This window comes from Callithrix jacchus, chromosome 11 (genome assembly GCF_049354715.1).
Source record: "Callithrix jacchus isolate 240 chromosome 11, calJac240_pri, whole genome shotgun sequence".
In the NCBI taxonomy this organism is placed as follows: domain Eukaryota; kingdom Metazoa; phylum Chordata; class Mammalia; order Primates; family Cebidae; genus Callithrix; species Callithrix jacchus.
In genome coordinates this window covers 49,538,119-49,556,503 of record NC_133512.1, presented here as the reverse complement: position 1 = coordinate 49,556,503, position 18,385 = coordinate 49,538,119, and the positions used below count along the sequence as shown (strand labels likewise).

General features: G+C 36.2%; 1 long non-coding RNA gene across 1 annotated transcript in view; it reads right to left on the bottom strand.

The window, feature by feature from the left end:
* Positions 1–12,335: 12,335 nt before the first annotated feature.
* The window catches only part of LOC118143681 (uncharacterized), a 46,868-nt gene continuing 40,818 nt past the window's right edge, over positions 12,336–18,385 (bottom strand). The window contains exons 2-3 of the long non-coding RNA XR_008473371.2: positions 13,845–13,948; positions 12,336–12,515 (exon numbers count right to left, since the gene is read on the bottom strand). This is a non-coding gene — a long non-coding RNA (uncharacterized LOC118143681). The remainder of the gene's footprint in view (positions 12,516–13,844; positions 13,949–18,385) is intronic.

The following is an 18,385-nucleotide window of genomic DNA, read 5'->3' as shown; positions in this document are numbered from 1 at the left end:
TGCACATAATGAAAACTCACCCTTATGTACCTAGTGGTACAACCCCTTTCTCCTTTCTCTGCTAAAGTCATGGAATACACTACTATACTCTTAAATAAATTAAACCAAATTGTCTTTTAGGGTAGGCAGAATAAACAGAAGTCAAACAAAATCACAACAGCATAACAAAGTTTTGCTGAAATCAGTCCACAATCAGTCCATCTAATCTTGGCTTCAATCTTTTAGGAATATAAATGTATTAGCAATGATATTTTTCCCACAAGAAATATAGCTTAAACACATACTGTAAGGCAAGGAGCTTCATTTTAAATCTCTAGTCGTGATCACTGGGGAAGACTCGTCAAAAACCTTTCTTTGTCTTATTAGCAACTACTAGGCGGCAGATACTGTCAGTTTCCTCAGAGCATTTTTATAGAACGGCTCATTTTTTTGTGGAGAAGCAAGACACTTCATTTAGAAAGAAAGTTGTGAATGGGCCCAAAATTTTCTATGAAATGTACTTTCTCATTAAAGGAAAAAGACAGTCAGGAAAAGCCTTTACTGATCATTAATGAAAACACATATTCAGAAAAACTAGTAAGTCAATTTTGAATTGATAGGGAATAAGTGTAATTTCTTACTGATTATAAACATTTATATTTGAGGCGACATAAGATTTTGTTTAATAATTTGCTTACTGTTGTTCAGGCTATAGTCCCATAGACATGACTGTCTGGTCCTTTTCATTTAAGTCTTTACATTAGAGGTTGAAAGAAGAGAGTCATGGCTAGACGAAGAAGAGGCTCAAAGACTGCAGGGACTAGATCATTTAGAATGTGTCAAATATTTCACAGATATTTACTTCCTAGTTAGGAAAGTGTATATATACAGATAGCCTATATGATCTAAAGCTCTTTATTTTTTAAATTATGTCTTTTTTTTCCAGAAACCAATCAATTATGCCATAATCATAAATGAATTGACTTGCTTCACCACATTCAAATTTAAAATTTACTTAAAAAAATCTTCTGGATAAAATATCCAGCACTTCAGCTACAAAATACATGTTGAATGAATATATTTTCTTGTTACTGTTGCATGACTATAGTTCAGGGATTTAAAAAAAATCTTTAGGATATATACCTTATACTGAATTCTGATTGCATTAATATTTATAGATAATATAAAACATTATAGGAAGATGTCATTTTAAAATGCTAATATACTTGTTCCAATGTTAAGCAAGTCAACCAACTCACTTGGCCTCCAGTTCTTATATGTAGAACTGTCTTCTCTGCTGAAATTATTCTCTGGAAAATTTGAAATTTCTTGATGGTTTTTACCTATTCAGTTAGTAATAAAAGTCTATTTTTTTCATCTGAAAAGTAAGAAAGCAAAAGAGTAATCATAAGGAAAAACAATAATAGTGATAAGTATGGAGCATAGGTTATTACATGCCTTTAATAATTTGATAACAATTAAAAGCCTTTGGGTTATATATAATTCCATTTTTTCTAATTAAAATAAATTATCAGTCACAGCGAGAAATGGAACGCTGTTGTAATTTTTTGAGGGGCAAAAAAAAAGTGGAAAACAAATTTGTAAGATTTCAATTAATTTCCCTGCCGCATATATCAGGTAAAAGTTTCAGTATTATTATTTTTAGGTAAAGAGTCTCTGAATGAATCATGTTTCTGTTTTTTAAAAGACAATGTCCAAAACTGATTCAGCATATGCTCTGCAATACAAAACTCTCTAGGAATGCAGTATATACAAACAATTCCTTTGTCTGAGGAAAAAATTAGTTTATAAAAGGCAGAAAACTACCCCAGAAGTAGATGGCTTTCAAAGATACTGCATTAAAGATGTTTGAGTACATAAATAGCATTTTTGAAATATTAGAATCTGTACTAGAATTTCTACAGAATTACATGTAGGGCTATTTCATTAACTTATTGTGAGAACAAAGAAAATTCTTTGCGTTATACACCCACAACTTCATTGATATAAAATGTTACCACTAATTGGAATAAATTCTTACCTTCCCCATTGAAAGTCAGTGCTGCTCAAAATTTCTTTCTGATTATGTGGCAAGAGTAGCCTCACTTTCATTTATTAATGTCATCTCTTGCATTCCTGCAAAATTTGCCAGGACTGATTAGAGAAGATATTAAATGATAATTGGACATTTAGTGCTCATCAAACAGAAAGTGACAGATGGGGCACTAATTAAATTATAGTTTTGACATTATTCACAATGGTTTATGACTCTTCAGTGATGACCTTCATGCATCTCTTCTCCATATTTTTTCCTTTGTTGGGAGGGAAGGATAGGATGTTGATTAGTAGAAAGAAAAACTATATTTTAAAAACACTGAGCAAAGCTGAAATGTTTATGAAATTTCTAAATCTATCTATCAAGATAAATCATTGATCTTTGCTGAAATGAGTAATCATAAAGCAAAAGGAAAACTCAGTATAAAACTAATGGAGTAGAAAGAAAATAGGTAATCATAAAGAATACACAAAGAAAGTTCACAACACAACAAACGTATTTCTTGGAATGGTAAAGACCTCTTTTCTAATTTGAATTAAAAAATATAATTCTGATATCAGGAATGAGGATGCAGTGCTTTTTGATAATGCCGTATTTGTGTGTTAACTCAAGCTTGCATTACCGGTTATCTCCGCCAGCTAAATGAAGAACCTTGTTGAAATGGAAGGGGTGGGGGTGAGAGGGGGGATTAAAAGAAATTCTAAGCCATAGTTGCTGAACCAGAACTGCATTTTCCTTTTCAATTAAAAGAAAAAACACAGTGTTGATTACTTTCTAACTTTAGTTTCTTTAATTTTACTCCAGTGTTTAGTAGTTGTCTAAAAAAACACTAAAAGCAAAAATTTTAGACTTGGATGCTTAGCTTTGAGTTCCCATAGTGAACCCACTCTGTCTAGTGATTAGCCATAGTTTATATTTAAAATTAAATCGTTTGATATAATGTCTCTTCTTGGTAATTTTTAAAGTATACTATCTGCTGACATATATGCACTGCTTTAGTTACTACTAATGATGAGACTTAAGTCTGATAACTCATTAGGACCCATTTTCTCTCCTACCCCTACTATACAATGAGTAAAACAGGAGGGATGATCATTTATTCTGACTGATGTAATCTTTTCAACATGTAGAGATATAGAAAAGATAGTAAATGAATATATAATTTGTTCAGATTCTTCTGCCTAAATATATTCTGTAGTTTAGACATGATAACCAACTAGCTAGCCTATTCAATATAAGGGATTGAGTGGAATGGCCACAGTCATGGGAATTCCAGTTCTGCCTAGCTATCCCTGTAAATTCAGAGAAGTATGTCACTGTATTATTCAATGAAATGCAAATATATTCACTTAATAAAACTGAACATTAGCATTTAAAAATTTTTCTGGTTAATAGTAGGCTACTCAGCTATTCAAAATCTTTATGATATTTTTCATGTTTTTTTTTTTTTTGTTTAATAGTAAAAGGCTAAATGTGCAGGCTGCATTTATGGGCGTTAAGGATATTTGTGTATGTTAATGCATTTTTTAACTTTTTTTGTTTTGAGCCATGTTGCCCAGGCTGGATTGCAGGTTACTGCAACCTCCCAGGCTCAAAAAATTATTGTGCCAGCCTCCTGAGTAGCTGGGATTAGAGGCCGATGCCACCCTGCTTGGCTAATTTTTGTATTTTTAGTAGAGACAGGGTTTCAAAAGCTGACAGGATGTGGAAAAAGATCTCTCATGCACTGTTGGTGGGAATGTAAATTAGCAGAGTCATAATGGAAAACAGTGTGGAGGTTCCTCAAAAAATTAAAAGTAGGACTACCATATGATCCAACAGTTTTATTACTGAGTATATATCCTAAGAAAGTGAAATCAGTATGTTAAGGAGATATCTGCACTCATGTTTTTTTCTTGCAGCACCATTCCCTCCACAATAGCCAAGATACACAATTAACTTAAATACCCATGTACAAACGAATGGGTAAGGAACACCTCCCCACCCCCACTACACACATACACAGGAATAGTATTCAGCCTTAAAACAGAATGGAACTCCTTTATTTGTGGCGACATGAATAAACCTGAAGTGTATGTAAAGTGAAATTAGCCAGGTACACAAATACTAACACTGTATGTTCTCGCTCATATGGGAATCTAATAAAGTTGACTGCATAGAAACAAGAAGTAGAACGACGATTAACAGAGGCAGGTTTGATGTGGGGAGCAAGGAATGAGAGACACTGGTCAATGAATAAAATGTTACCTTAGACAGAAAAAATAAATTCTGGTGTTCTGTTTCACAGTGAAGTGACTATAGCAAATAACAGTGTTCATGTTTCAAGATAGCTACAGGAAAAGATTTTGACATCAGAAAGAAATAATAAATGTTTAAAGTGATGGTCACGGTAATTACACTGATTTGATCTCATGCAATGTACACATGCATTGAAATGTCACACTGTACTCCTGATAGAGTTTGAAGGGTTTTCCCCTCCAAATCTCATGTTGAAATGCAATCCCCAGTTTTGAAGATGGCACCTGGTGGGAGGGGTTTGGGTCATGAAGGTAGATCCCTCATGAATGGGTTGGTGCTGTCCTCATGATATTGAATGAATTCTCACCAGATCTGGTTATGTAGTAGGTGTGCGACACCTACTCCTTCATTATTTTGCTCCCACTCTTGCCATGTGATTTGCCTGCGCCCACTTCACTTTCTACCATGAGTAAAATCTCCCTGAGACTTCCCCAGAAGCCGCTGGTGCTTCCTGGACAGCCTGCGGAAGTGTGAGCCAATTAAATTATTTTAAAGTTTCTCAGTCTCAAGTATTTTTTTGTAGTTAGGCAAATGGACAAAGACAACTCCATAACTAAGTGCATTTATTATGTGTCAATTCTAAATTTAAATATAATATTTTTGATAAAAAACTAAGATACAAACACACTCATTAATTTACACAAAGTCAAGGTGATCAATGTCTCTGTCTTCCACACCTTTATCTTTGCTCACAGAAAGGTCTTCAGGGGCAATAACATGCATAGAGCTGTCATCTCCTATGATAACAATATCTTCTGGAATACCTCCCGAAGGACTTGCCTCAGGCTGTTTTATAGTGAACGTTTTAAAAACATAAGTAGAAATACACTCTAACAATAAAAAATGTTGTGCAGTAAATACATAAACCAGTAACATGGCTGTTTATGTTGAATATCAATTATTATATACTGTATACAGTTGTATATGCTATACTTTTACAGAACTAAGCATGCAGCAGTTTTATTTACACCAGCATCATCACGTGAGGAAAATGTTGTGCTATGACATCACATTACAATGGCTATGATGCCATTAGACAGAAGGAATATTTTAGCTTAATTGTAACCTTATGGGACCACCATCATATATGTGGTTTATTGACTAAAAACATCATGATTCCTCATGATCCCTCATGAATGGGTTGGTGCTTTCCTCATGCTACTGATTGAATTCTCACCAGATCTGGTTATTTAAAGTGGGTGGCACCTACTCCATTATTTTGCTCCCACTCTTGCCATGTGATGTGCCTGCATCCACCTCACCTTCCAACATAACCTTATATCTAAGATATACATAAACATTCACACGGTGAGGTGACTACTCCTATAGTTGAGTAAATTAACATATCCATTGTCTCAGTTACTGTTTATGTATGTACATGTAAGTGTGCATTCACTCATATCTTACCACATAAGATCACCTCAAATCTAATCTCTTAGCAAATTTCTGTCCATGACATAGTAATACTAACTAGAGTCATCATGTGGTACATTGGATCTACAGACTTATTTATTCTAGACAACTCTATCTCTTTACCCTTTGATCTATATCTTACAATTTCCCCTCCCTCCCAATCCTGATAACCATTTTTCTATTCCGTTTTTATATATTTGATTTCTTTCTCTTTTTTAATCTTTCACATATAAGTGAGATCAGCAGTATTTTTTTCTTGTTCTGATTTATTTCATTGAACTTATGTCTACCAGCTTCATCTATGTTCTTGCAAATGGCAGGATTGCCTTTTTTCTTGAAGCTAAATATTATTCCATTGTGTATATACAGCACAATTGCTTTATCCGTTCATACTGACCATCACGTAGATTATTTTGACATCTTTTCCATTGTGAATAATACTGTGATGATCACAGGAACACAAATTACTTTCATTTTCTCTTCAGATTGTACGCATCTTTCACTTTTTATTTCAGCACAGATTTTAATAAAGATGTTATCCTAGTTTATTACATATAAGATGCATTTCATATAGTTTTCTATTGCTACTTCAGTTACTTCTATGTTTTAGTGCCTTAAAGCAATAGGATTATATTATCTTATACTCCTGTAGATTGGAAGTCTAATGCAGGTTGCATTGGAAAAATCAAGATGTCAGCAGGGCTGTATCCCATTCTGGAAGCGTCCACAGGATATCTGTTTACTTGCCTTTTCCAGCTTCAGGAGGCCAAACACATTTTTTGGCTTGTGGCCCCCTTCTTTAATCTCAAAGGCAGAAGTTTGAATCTCTTTGACAATTTTCTATAATCACACCTCCCTCTGACTCTTGCATTCTGCTTCTATCTTTCATATTCAAGGATTATCATGATTATTGTTTGCTCCCCTGAATAATTCAGGATAATCTCTCTGTTATAGTGTTAGCAACCTTAGCTGAAGGTCATCTGCAATCTAATTCCTCTTTGCCATGTAAAATAACATTCACAGCTTCTGGGGAGTAGGATGTGGGCATATTTGGGCTTAGAAGAGTGGTGCATTATTGTGCCTAACACATTCATAAATAAATTTTTTTCTTCCCCTAAAGTATGAATAAGCTAAGGAAATATTGCCTGGTAGAGATGTTCTGGTGACTTCTTTTGCTGAACAGATAAAAATGGTTTTATTTATTTTTTATTTTTAATTGAACATAGTAATTGTATATATTTATGCAGTACACTGCAATGTTTTGATCTATGTATGCATTCCGGAATGATCAAATCAAGCTAATTGGCAGGTCTATCGTCTCAAATGCCTAATAATTATTTGTGTAAAAGCATTTTAAAATCACTCTTTAAACTATTTTGAAATAATCAATACATTATTGATTATTGAGACATTTCTCAAAGACAGACATATAGATGACCAATAGATATAATAAAAAGTGCTCAACATCTCTAATCACTGTATTAAATGTCATTGAAAACCACAATAAGATATGACCTTATAACTGTTAGGTTAGCTGAAAATGATTATTTGTCAGTAAAAAAAATACTGTTATGTCTCAATAATCAATCATATCTTAGTTAATATAATCATTACTAACTATAGTCACTAGGCTATACAATAGATCACCAGACCTATTCCCCCATATAACTGAAACTTTGTATCCTTTGACCGAAGTCTTCCATTTCCCTATTTACTCTCTTTACATACAACCCTCCCCACAACCTCTAAATTGTGAGTAACTATCATTCTACTCTCTAAATCTATGAGTTAGATATTTTTAGATTTCACATGTAAGTGACATCATGTGGTATTTGTCTTTATGTTTGTTACTTATTTCACTTACTTTAATATCCTCTAAGTCCATCCATGTTGTCACAAATTACAGAATCTCCTACTTTTTAGTGGCTGAATATCATTCCATTGTCTATTTTGTAATGGACTACATTTTGTAAATCATCTGTCAAGTTCTTCAGTTGTTTCCATATCTCAGCTATTGTGAATAATGCTGTAATAAACACAGGAGTATAGGCATCTTTTCAACATAATAATTTTAATTCCTTTGGAAAAGACCCAGAAGCAGCATTGTTGGATCATATGATAATTCTAGTTTTTATTTTCTGAAGAAGCTCCATACTGTTTTCCAAAGTAAGTGTACTAATTTACAGTATCATCAACAGTGTACAAGATTCCTTTTTCTCCACATCCTTTCTCAGGCAAGTAAAATTTTTTTTCAATATGAAATTTCTTTTTCAAATGAAAAAGCCTAAATGCTGAAAAAAAAACCATTATTTTAGCAGATTGAAAGTATGGGTCTCCATAGAGCACCCCTGAGATATAAGTACTAAAAGTCATTTCCTCAAACTAGAACCTGATGATACAATTGCATTCCGTTAATTTCTGAATCTGGTGCAGCTTACAATATTGTAGGCCAGGTGCTGTGGATCATGTCTGTAATCCCAACACATTCAGAGGCCAAGGAAGGAGGATCACTTGAGCCCAGGAGTTTGAGGCCAGCCTAGGCAACATAGGGAGACCTTGTCTCCACACACACACAAAAAAAAACTAAAAAAAAAAAAAAAAAAAAAAAAAGAAAGAAAAGAAAAAAAATTAGCTGGCATGGTGATTTGTGCCTGTAGGGTTAGCTATTTGGGAAGCTGAGGTGGGAGGATCACTTGAGACATAGAGATTAGAGCTGCAGTGAGCTGCGATCATGCCACTGCACTCCAGACAGGGTGATAGAGTGAGTCTCTCTCTCTCTCTCTTTCTCCCTCTCTCTCTGAATATATATATATATATACACACACATACACATACACACACATATACATATATACACATATTACACATAATCCATAAGATATACATCCCAGAACTTTATAGGCTGGTCCACTCCTGGCATCTTGCACCCCTTTTCCATCATTTTTCCCGCAGGATAGGCTGCCTGCACGTGCAGTGCTCTCCTTTCTCTTGGGAAGTAAGCACACACAGTTTGTTTAGGAAGTTGTAGAGTGTCCATCTGAGGCTTTCTTCTCCTTTCTGGTGGTACGCTCCGAGAAGGTTATATTCCGCCATTTTGACTCTTAATGCGCATGCCTGGAAAGATGCTTTTTCCTGGTGTCTGCATTCAATTAAAACTTTAGTGCAACAGGCGTGGCCATCGGAAATTGGCTTCTTCCTGGATCTGGCTGACAATTTATCACTTTTAGAGAGGCGATATGATAATTGTCGAACCATCATCCAACATTCCTAGTGGGTTAGGAAAAGCCCTCTCTTGCCCCACACATGCCTAACTATGTGTGACAAATCAAGGGTTTATTTATAATACATGTAATTCATTTAGAAAACAGACAGTTAAGCAAAGATTTTTACTATCTTAACAACTCTCACTGTTTATTGTGGCTGAGTCAGACAATTACTAATTTTAGTGGTTAAAGTGACCAAGCAAATAAACTCATCTGTTGCTCAGTCCTTTCATACCTAGTTGCAGGTAATTTTTTTTTTTTTTTTGAAAATCACAAATCGTGTGAACAGTAGACAAACAAGGCAGAAATACAAAAGCAGTTTGTTAAAGCAAATACTGTGTAAAGTATTTTAAATACTGAGTTTGAATTTTTCAAAAGTAAATTACATTTTATTAAGAAAACATATTAATTTATTTAGAAATATGCCAGTATTTAAGAATCAATATATATAATATAAAAAAAGCTTATCAAAATTTACTATGAACCAAGAACTTCTTTGTGCTTTGCTGATGTTTTTGTTGCTCAACACTGATAAAAACTCTTTGAGGTCAGCAATTTTATTAACTCCATTTGATTGATAAAAACATTGAGTCAGAGATTGGCTAAGAATATTCCACAAGATCCAGTAGCCCCAAAGTGGCTGAGTATGGCTTGAAATCAAGGCTTTCTAACTTCTGAGTTTACTTCTTAAGTGCTACACTATATAAATTACCTCACTATCTTAATGTTATACATAAATGCTAGGAACAATGTCAGCTTTTTATTCATTTTAAATAAAGGTGAGAATATCTAGGGTTTAACTAAGTCATAAAAAATCTGTCATTTCTTCTTTAATAATAGGGATATGAGCTAGACTCCCATTTAGTTGGCCTTTCATTTAAACACTCTTTTAAAAATCTAATCAGCACAGCAGGATAACGATAAACATATCGTTACATGTGAACTAGAATGAGCCATATAAACTACAATCATTGTGAAATAGTCATTCATATGTGATAAAGGTTAAACATTATTCTGTTCAGCAATAACTCGTGTCCCATTAAGCAGTATCTTTCACAGTATCTCCCAAATTAAGTTGAGTTGAGCTATCAACCCCCGAAAGGGAAATTATTTACAGCAGTCATGGATTATCTCTTCATATATACACTTTGGTCCCTTCTTCAGGCCTCTCTGTATTTTAAGTTCCAGATATTTACTGCTTTTGTTTTCTTTCTTTTAGCATAATTGAGAAACTTCATTGCATAGCTAGCATAGTATGCTCGGTTTATAGTTTAGTAGATTTCCTTAACTTGAGAAGGCAAGAGGTCAACCTCTGTCACATCGTGAAATGAATTCAAAACGTATAAAGCTATTTTGATCCTTATCTTCATTTAGAGAATGAAAATAATAGTACATTAACCTAAAATCCAAGTAACATCAGAGATAGGAACAATTAGCATTTTACGTGTCTCATCCCATAAGATGCTTTCTCAGTAGCTGAAACGATGTTCTCCAGTAGGTGATGGTGAGAAATAGCATCAGATGCTTAAGGAAAGTAGCTATGCTATGAAGTTGTTTATGACAAGTAATCACTGTTTCTAGGACAGGTAACACTGCAAACATATCAGAATTATAAGACAGTTTGTTTCCAGCTACCTAATAAAAGAACCCAATTCTTTAATAAAAACTAAACATGGATTTTAATAATACTTCAACAAGATAAAATTATTAACACCCTCCACATGCCTGTAATATGCCTCGCTCTTTATGTACATCATTGCCTTCAATCTTCACAACCTTTTCTGCAGGTTAGATGTAATTATTTCCATTTTGTAGAAGAAACTTGAGTTTAGAAAGGTTTATTTGAGTTTACCACCAATTGCAGATCATAAGCAACAACCTCATTAGACTGCCTAGTGGACTAGAATGGAAAGAAAATGCAGAAGATTTGCCATGTGTCTGTATACAGTTAAGCTGTGCTTATGTGTTTTTGAGATTGTTTCTTGCCAGGAAGTGGCTTCAGACTAATTCATCCATCCCTTGCCCTATATATTCTTTACAATTTTTCCTCCTCTGTTTCTATTGCCCAGTAATAATGGCAATGAAAGCCAGAGATTTTAGATACCAAGTGAATAGCATGTGAGTCTGTAATATCAAGTACAACTTGGGGAAAATTTTATGCAGGGGAAAGTAATATGTTTCTCCACAATACCTACATAAGGCCAAGTGAATTTATGATTTTCCACATTTTATGATTTCTTGACAATTGGAGTTAGAGGTGGGGCATGGTGGCTCATGCCTGTAATCCCAGCACTTTGGGAGGCTGAGGCAGGCAGATCATGAGGTCAGGAGTTTGAGACTAGCCTGGCCAATATGGTGAAACCCTGTCTTTACTAAAAATACAAAACTTAGCCAGGTGTGGTGGCACACGCCTGTAGTCCCAGCAACTCGGGAGGCTGAGACAGGAGACTCTCTTGAACCCAGGAGACAGAGGTTGCAGTGAGCTGAGATTATGCCACTGTACTCCAGCCTTGTTGACAGAACAAGACTCCATCTCAAAAAAAAAGAAGAGAAAAGGAAAGAAAATTGGAGCTAGAGGAAAACTTTAATTTAGTCCCTACTATGGAGTGAACCTACACTCCCAGATTTTACATGTTAAATCCTTAACCCCTGATGCGACTGTATGTGGAGATACAGCCTTTAAAGAGGCAACTGAAGTTCAATAAAGTCATAAAGATAAGGCCGTAATACTATATGACTGGTATTCTTATAAGAAGAGGAAAACAAACCTGGTATGCTCACATGTAGAAAAAATGGTATGTGAGGAAATAGTGAGAAGGTAGTTCTCTGCAAGCTAAGGAGAGAGACCTAGGAATAACTTGCCCTGCCGGAACCTTGAGTTTGGACTTCCAGTTTCCAAACATGAGAATATATATTTTTATTGTTTAAGTAATTCATCTGTGGTATGTAGTTGTGGAACCCCTAGCAAACTAAGACAGTTCCTTCACATTTTACTAAAGCTAAAATTGTAATATGAATAAACATTTTCAAAATGTTTGAAATAAACATTTTCAAAGCCTTTAAGTTAATAATAAATAAAAAATTAATATGCATTCAGTGCACTCTACCCCATGCATATTCTAGGTTCATAATTTTATATCTATTGTTTTATTTTATCCTCTGCAAGGCACTCATTGAGGTTAAAAAAAAAAAAGCATTACTGTTAAAGTTCAAGTGCATTTTTTCATTTTTTTATTCAGTATTATTTGGTAGATTCCAAGGTTAAAATGTGAGCACATTGACCATAACATTTGTCCTTGAACACCTAGAGAAATAAGGAAACTTTTATAATCTGATCCCTGTTTATTTCTCTGCCTTTCTGCCCATTCTCCAGTCTATAATTCTATAATAGAGGGTGAAAGCAGCACAGGCTGGTTTTCTCCATTCCTTTGCCGTGGGTAGAAATTCATCCTAGTTTTGTATGTCTTCGGAGTGTTGGCAAGTGGTGTGGAAAAGCAATACTTGTGCTGAAACGGAATTATAGAGAACCTCATTGAATACCCTGCCAGCCAGTAAATAATTTCCCGTGACCATATAGAATATAGCTGAAAGGTTTTAAGTAGACACTTTTTCCACACTAACTTTTAAATTTAACCTTCTCATTAGGAAATGTAACAAATAACATAAAATTTCAAATAAGAAAGATATACAAATGAATATATCTTAAAGTATACCCTGATACAACTTTTGCTTATCAAGAAATACAATACTACTTGCTCTTAATAACTATGCATTTTTTCCTTGGAAGAGTAGCTACTACTTTGTATAGTAATTTCTTCCTTTTATTTTTATTGTTTTACAGTTTTATATATAACTCACAACACTATACACTTTAGTTTTGCTTGGTTATTAAATAGTATTTAAAGAAATGTATGTTCTTTTATAGTTTTATTTATTCAAATTCTATTTTTGAGATTTATTCATGCTAATTTATGCAGATATTCATTTATTTGGATTTTGTGTCTATTTCATTGAATGTACATCTCATAGCTTATATACTATTAATGGACATTGAGTGGTTTACATTTTTGGAAAATATGAATAATGGTGCTATGGATATTCTTAATATATGTTCATGTTACTTGGTGTACATGTATATGAATATACTTAGGAGCATAATTAATACATTATCAAAAAAGCATTGACTTTTTAAATTAATGCCAAAATATTTTCTAAAGTACTTGGACTTGTCTGCACTACCACAGCAGTTTTAGTACCTCCACATCCTCAGTATAGTCAGGCACTATGTATTTTTCTTTTGCATCTAGATGTCATGAACTCTCTCTCACTGTAGTTCTATATTTTATTTCCCTGACTATTAATGAGCCCAAACAACTTTTCATACATTTATAGATCACTCAATAATCCTTTCTTTTGCAATACATATTCAAGGCTCATACCCTTTTTTTGGACTCTCTTTTTTGTGTGAATTTAAAGGACTATTCTAAATATGAGTCTTTTTTAGTTAAATATATTATAAATATCTTCTGACAGTTTGTGACATTGCTTTTAACTCTCTTAATAATGTCTTTTGATGAATAGCATTTCTTCCTTTGAATATAGTAGACTTTATTAATCTTTTGTCCTTATGATTATTGCTTTCTGTGCCCTAAGAACAGTTCCTCAGACTAGGCCCAATGGCTCATACCTCCAATCCCAGCACTTGGGATGCTGAGGCAGAAAGATCACTTGAGACCAGGAGTTTGACACACTGGGCAACATAGAGACCCTGTCTCTAAAACAAACAAACAGAATTAGCCACGCCTGGTGGTGTGCCAAAAGTCTTAGCTACTTACAAGCCTGAGGTAGGAGGATCGCTTGAGTTCAGGATTTCAAGGCTGCAGTGTGACATGATCATACCACTGCACTTCAGCCTGGGAAACAGTGCAAGACCATGTCTCTAAAACAAGAATAAAAAATAAAAGTAAAAATAGAAATGAAAACTAGCTCTTTAACCTGGGAATCATGAAAATACTATCTTTTGTTATCTTTTACGGTATCTTTCAAGAAACAGAAAATTATTTGTCACAGTTCTGGTGGCTAAAACATCAAAGATTATGGTGCCAGCAGATTGAGTTTTGATGAGAGTCCTCTACCTGGCTTGCAGAAAGCTCATTTATTGCTGTGTTCTCACATGGTTAAAAGAGAACTCTGGCCTCTCTTCCTCTTCTTATAATAACTCCAATCTCATTATTTGGGTCCCACCCTCACAACTTCCTTTAAAACTAATTTTCTCTGCAAAGCTGCACCTCCAAACACGATCACATTTCAGGTTAGAGCTTTAATATATGATTTTGCTAGTGACAAACATTCCATTTATAACGCTCTGCTTCTGATCACCCCAAATTTACACCCTTCTCTCATGCAAAATACATTAATTTTACCCCAATAGCCCCAAAAGTCTTAACTTTCTAGCCTAAATCTAACGTTCAGAGTCTCATCTCAATATTATCTGAATAAAATATGGATAAGACCCAAGACATAACTAATATGGAGGCAAAATATCTCTCTAGCAGCAAACCTGTGAAACCTGATGTTTCCAAAATACAGTGATAGGAAAGGAATAGATAAGCATCCCCATTCCAAACAGAAAAATTTGGAAGAAAGAAAAGTGTGTCAGGTTCCTAGCAAGTCCAAAATCTAGCAAGATAAATACCATTCGATGTTAAGGATCATGAATAATTCTCTCTGGTTCAATGTTCTCCCCTCCAGGCCGACTGGGGTTGCAATGTCACACTTACATCATCTTCACAGCTCAGCTAGGCAGCTCTCTTCAAGGGCTCCACCCCTGCTTTCTGTGAAGGCAGCCTTCAACACCTCACCATAGTGTAATCCTAGCCCATTGAAACTGAAGAGCCAGCTCCAGTTTCAGCTCCTTTTCTCCAGGACTGATAATCTCTGACTTGTCTTTGGAGTCATTCTTTCCTTTTCTTAAAGAGTATCATATGTATGTGGCCAAATAGCTCCATGGTATTTCCTTATAGAATCCAAGAAGTTCCACAGACTGCTTCATTCTGCCTCATTTTCTCTGTCCTTTCAGGTCAAAAATTACAGCATTTTTGTTGGTATAATCCCAGTTCTATTTTTGGCTTCCACTGAGGTGACTGATTAAATCCATACTTATACCTATATTTTTTTTATCAAATAGTTGTCCTTTTCAGAATAAGTTTTCTTATTTTTTGCAGCCTACCTAGGCTGAGACTATTTTAAAACTCCAGGTCCTTCAGGATCTCTTACAAGCCAGGCCTAGTGGTGACAAATGCCCTTACCATTTACTTGTCTGAAAAATATTTTCTTTTTTCTTCATTTATGAAGCTTAATTTCTCCAGTTATGACATTCTGGGTTGAAAATTCTTTTCTTTAAGTATGTTGAATATTGGCCCCAATCTCTTCCAGCTTGTAGAGTTTCTCCTGAGAGATCTGCTGTTAGTCTGATGGGCTTCCCTTTGGAGGTGTCCTGGTCTTTCTCTCTGGCTGCCCGTAACACATTTTTCTTCATTTTGACTTTGGAGAATCTGATGAATATGTGTCTTGGTGTTGATCTTTTCTCATTGAGTATCTCACAGAGGTTCTCTGGATTTCCTGGATTTGAATATTGGCCTGTCTTGCTAGGTTGGAGAAGTTCTGCTGGATGATATTCTGAAGTGTGCTTTCCAACTTGGAGTACCTGAGAGATTCTCCCCATCTCTCAGGTATTCCAGTCAGTTATAGGTTTCATCTTTTTACATAATCCCACACTTCTCAGAGGTTCTGTTTATTCATTTTCATTCTTTTTTCTCAAATCTTGTCTGCCTGTCTTATTTCAGCAAGACAGTCCTCAAGCTCTGAAACTGTTTCTTCTGCTTCGTCTATTCAGCTATTGATACTTGTGGTTGCATTGTTAAGTTCGCTCTATCCACTCATTTATGTTTCTCTCTAAATTGGTTATTCTAGTTAGCAGTTCCTGTAATAATTTATGTTGGGTTAGAACATGGTCCTTTAGCTCAGCAAAGTTCATTACTACCCACCTTCTGAAGCTTACTTCTGTCAATTCATCCATCTCACCCTCTGCCTAGTTCTGTGCCCTTGCTAGAGAGGTGTTGCAATCATTTGGAGAAGAGGCAGTGTAGCTTTTTGAGTTTTCAGTGTTTTTTTCCTTGACTATTTCTCATCTTCATGAGTTTATCTAGTGTCAATATTTGAGGCACCTGACCTTCGGATGTGGTTTTTGTGGGGACATTTTTGTTGATGCTGTTGTTGTTTCTTTCCATTCGTTTTTCTTTTAACAGCCAGGACCCTCTTCTGCAGGGCTGCTGCAGTTTGCTGGAGGTCCATTCCAGACCCTATTTGCTTGGATCCCTCCTGCATCTGAAGGTGTCACCAGTGGCAGCTGCAGAAAAAGCAAAGATGGTGGCCTTCTCCTTCCTCTGGAAGCTCCATCTCAGAGGGGTACTAACTAGATGCCAGTGGGAACTCTCCTATAAAAGATGTGTGGTGATTCCCGTTGTGGAGTTGGGGGTGGGGGAAGTTCACCTAGTCAGGAGGCATAGGATCAGGGACCTGCTTAACAAATCTGTCTTCCCCTTGGCAGAGGAGGTGCACTGCCCAGGGGGGAAATCCCACTCGTCTGGACTGCCCAGATTCCTCAGAGTCAGCAGGAGGAAATACTAGGTTCACTGATTTACAGAGACTGTGACTGCCCCTCTCAGGTGCTCTGTCCCAGGGAGATCAGAGTTGGCTGGAGTGGCTGAAATTCCCGCAGGGAGGCCCCACCCAGTGAGGAGGGATGGGTCAGTGACCCCTCTGAAGAAGCAATCTGGCCATGATCTGCCACAGCCACTGTGCTGCATTGTGGGGAACTCCTCCTGGGTCCACACCATCCTGTTTCCCCAGCTCCAGCAAACGACAGACTGGAGCTGCTTGATGTTTTCTACCCCTCCCTACCGGAGCTGAGTCATCTTAGGCTGTGGGCAGTTACGGTGATGGTAGCCACTCCTTCACAAAAGAGCTCAGTCATCTCAGGCAGGAGGCAGCTGCAGTGATGGCGGCTGCCCCTCCCCCTGGGAACTTGGTAGTCTTAGGCACCTAGTCTCCAGCCCAGTGGCTGCTGAGAATCTGAATAACGCTGTGCTTGGTACCCAAGCTGCTGGTAACATGGGCGCATTAGGGGGATCTCTTGATTCATGGGTTGCAAAGATCTGTGGAAAGCATGGTTTCCTGGGTGGGGTAGCACAATAATTCACCGTCTCTCTTGGCTGGGGGTGGGAGTCCCCTTTCCCTGTGTGACTCTCAGGTGGGCCATCACACACCCTGCTTCTCCTTGCTCTCCATGGGTCATGCGAACACCTAGTCAGTCCCAATAAGAGAACCTGAATACCTCAGTTGCTGGTGCAGGATTCACTCGCACATTCATTCTTCTCCAAGTCTAGTTCCAATTTGCTTAATAATTTATTTTTCAATATATCTCTCTCCTTTCACATTGCACTATAAACAGTTTGGAGAACCCAAGCTGCCTCATGAATACTTTGCTTAAATGTCAAATTTCATTTCTTGCAAGTCCTTACTTCTACAATACACCAAAACACAATTCAGCCAAGTTCTTGCCTCTTTATAACAAGAATCCTCTTTTCTCCAGTTTCTAAAACCACCTTCCTCATTTCTGTCTGACATCACCAGAAACTCCTTAACATTTATATTTGTCACATGCCCCTCAAAACTCTTCCAGCCTCTACCTATTACCCTGTTCTGAAGTCACTTTTATGTAGTTAGGTATTTGTTACAATAATACCCCGCTTCTCTGCATCAAAGTCTGTATTAGTAAGCTGGAGCTGCCATAACAAAATACCGTAGACTGGATGACTTTAAATAGCAAAGATTTATTTTCTCACTGTTCTGGAGGCTGGATGTCTGAGATTAGTGTGCCAGCATGGTCATGCTCTGGAAGGATCCTCCTCTTCATTTTTGTGTGGCCTCCTTGCTATGTCCTTGCATGGTGAAGAGAGATAATTGTAGTAGTCTCTCTTCCTTTGCTTATAAGGATACTTATCTAATATGAGGGTCGCACCGTCATGAACATACACAGGTACCGTTCTTTGTTCCACAAATTCTCAGGAGGGATACCTATCCCCTAGCACCTCCCTTTTAGCTGCAGGAGAGTTTAGATTGAGTCAGAAAATATTATATTTATTTTTAGTTTTATTTTCCCTATTCTGACCAACTCTTGATGATATATTTTTTTTAAGATTCTTGATCTACACCATGTTTTTTATTCCATCCCTTCTCCTTGCTCTGCCTTTTGTCTTTTGTATCTATCTGGCCTGAGAATGGCTCGCCAACCCTAGGACTCCAGGAGCTCTTA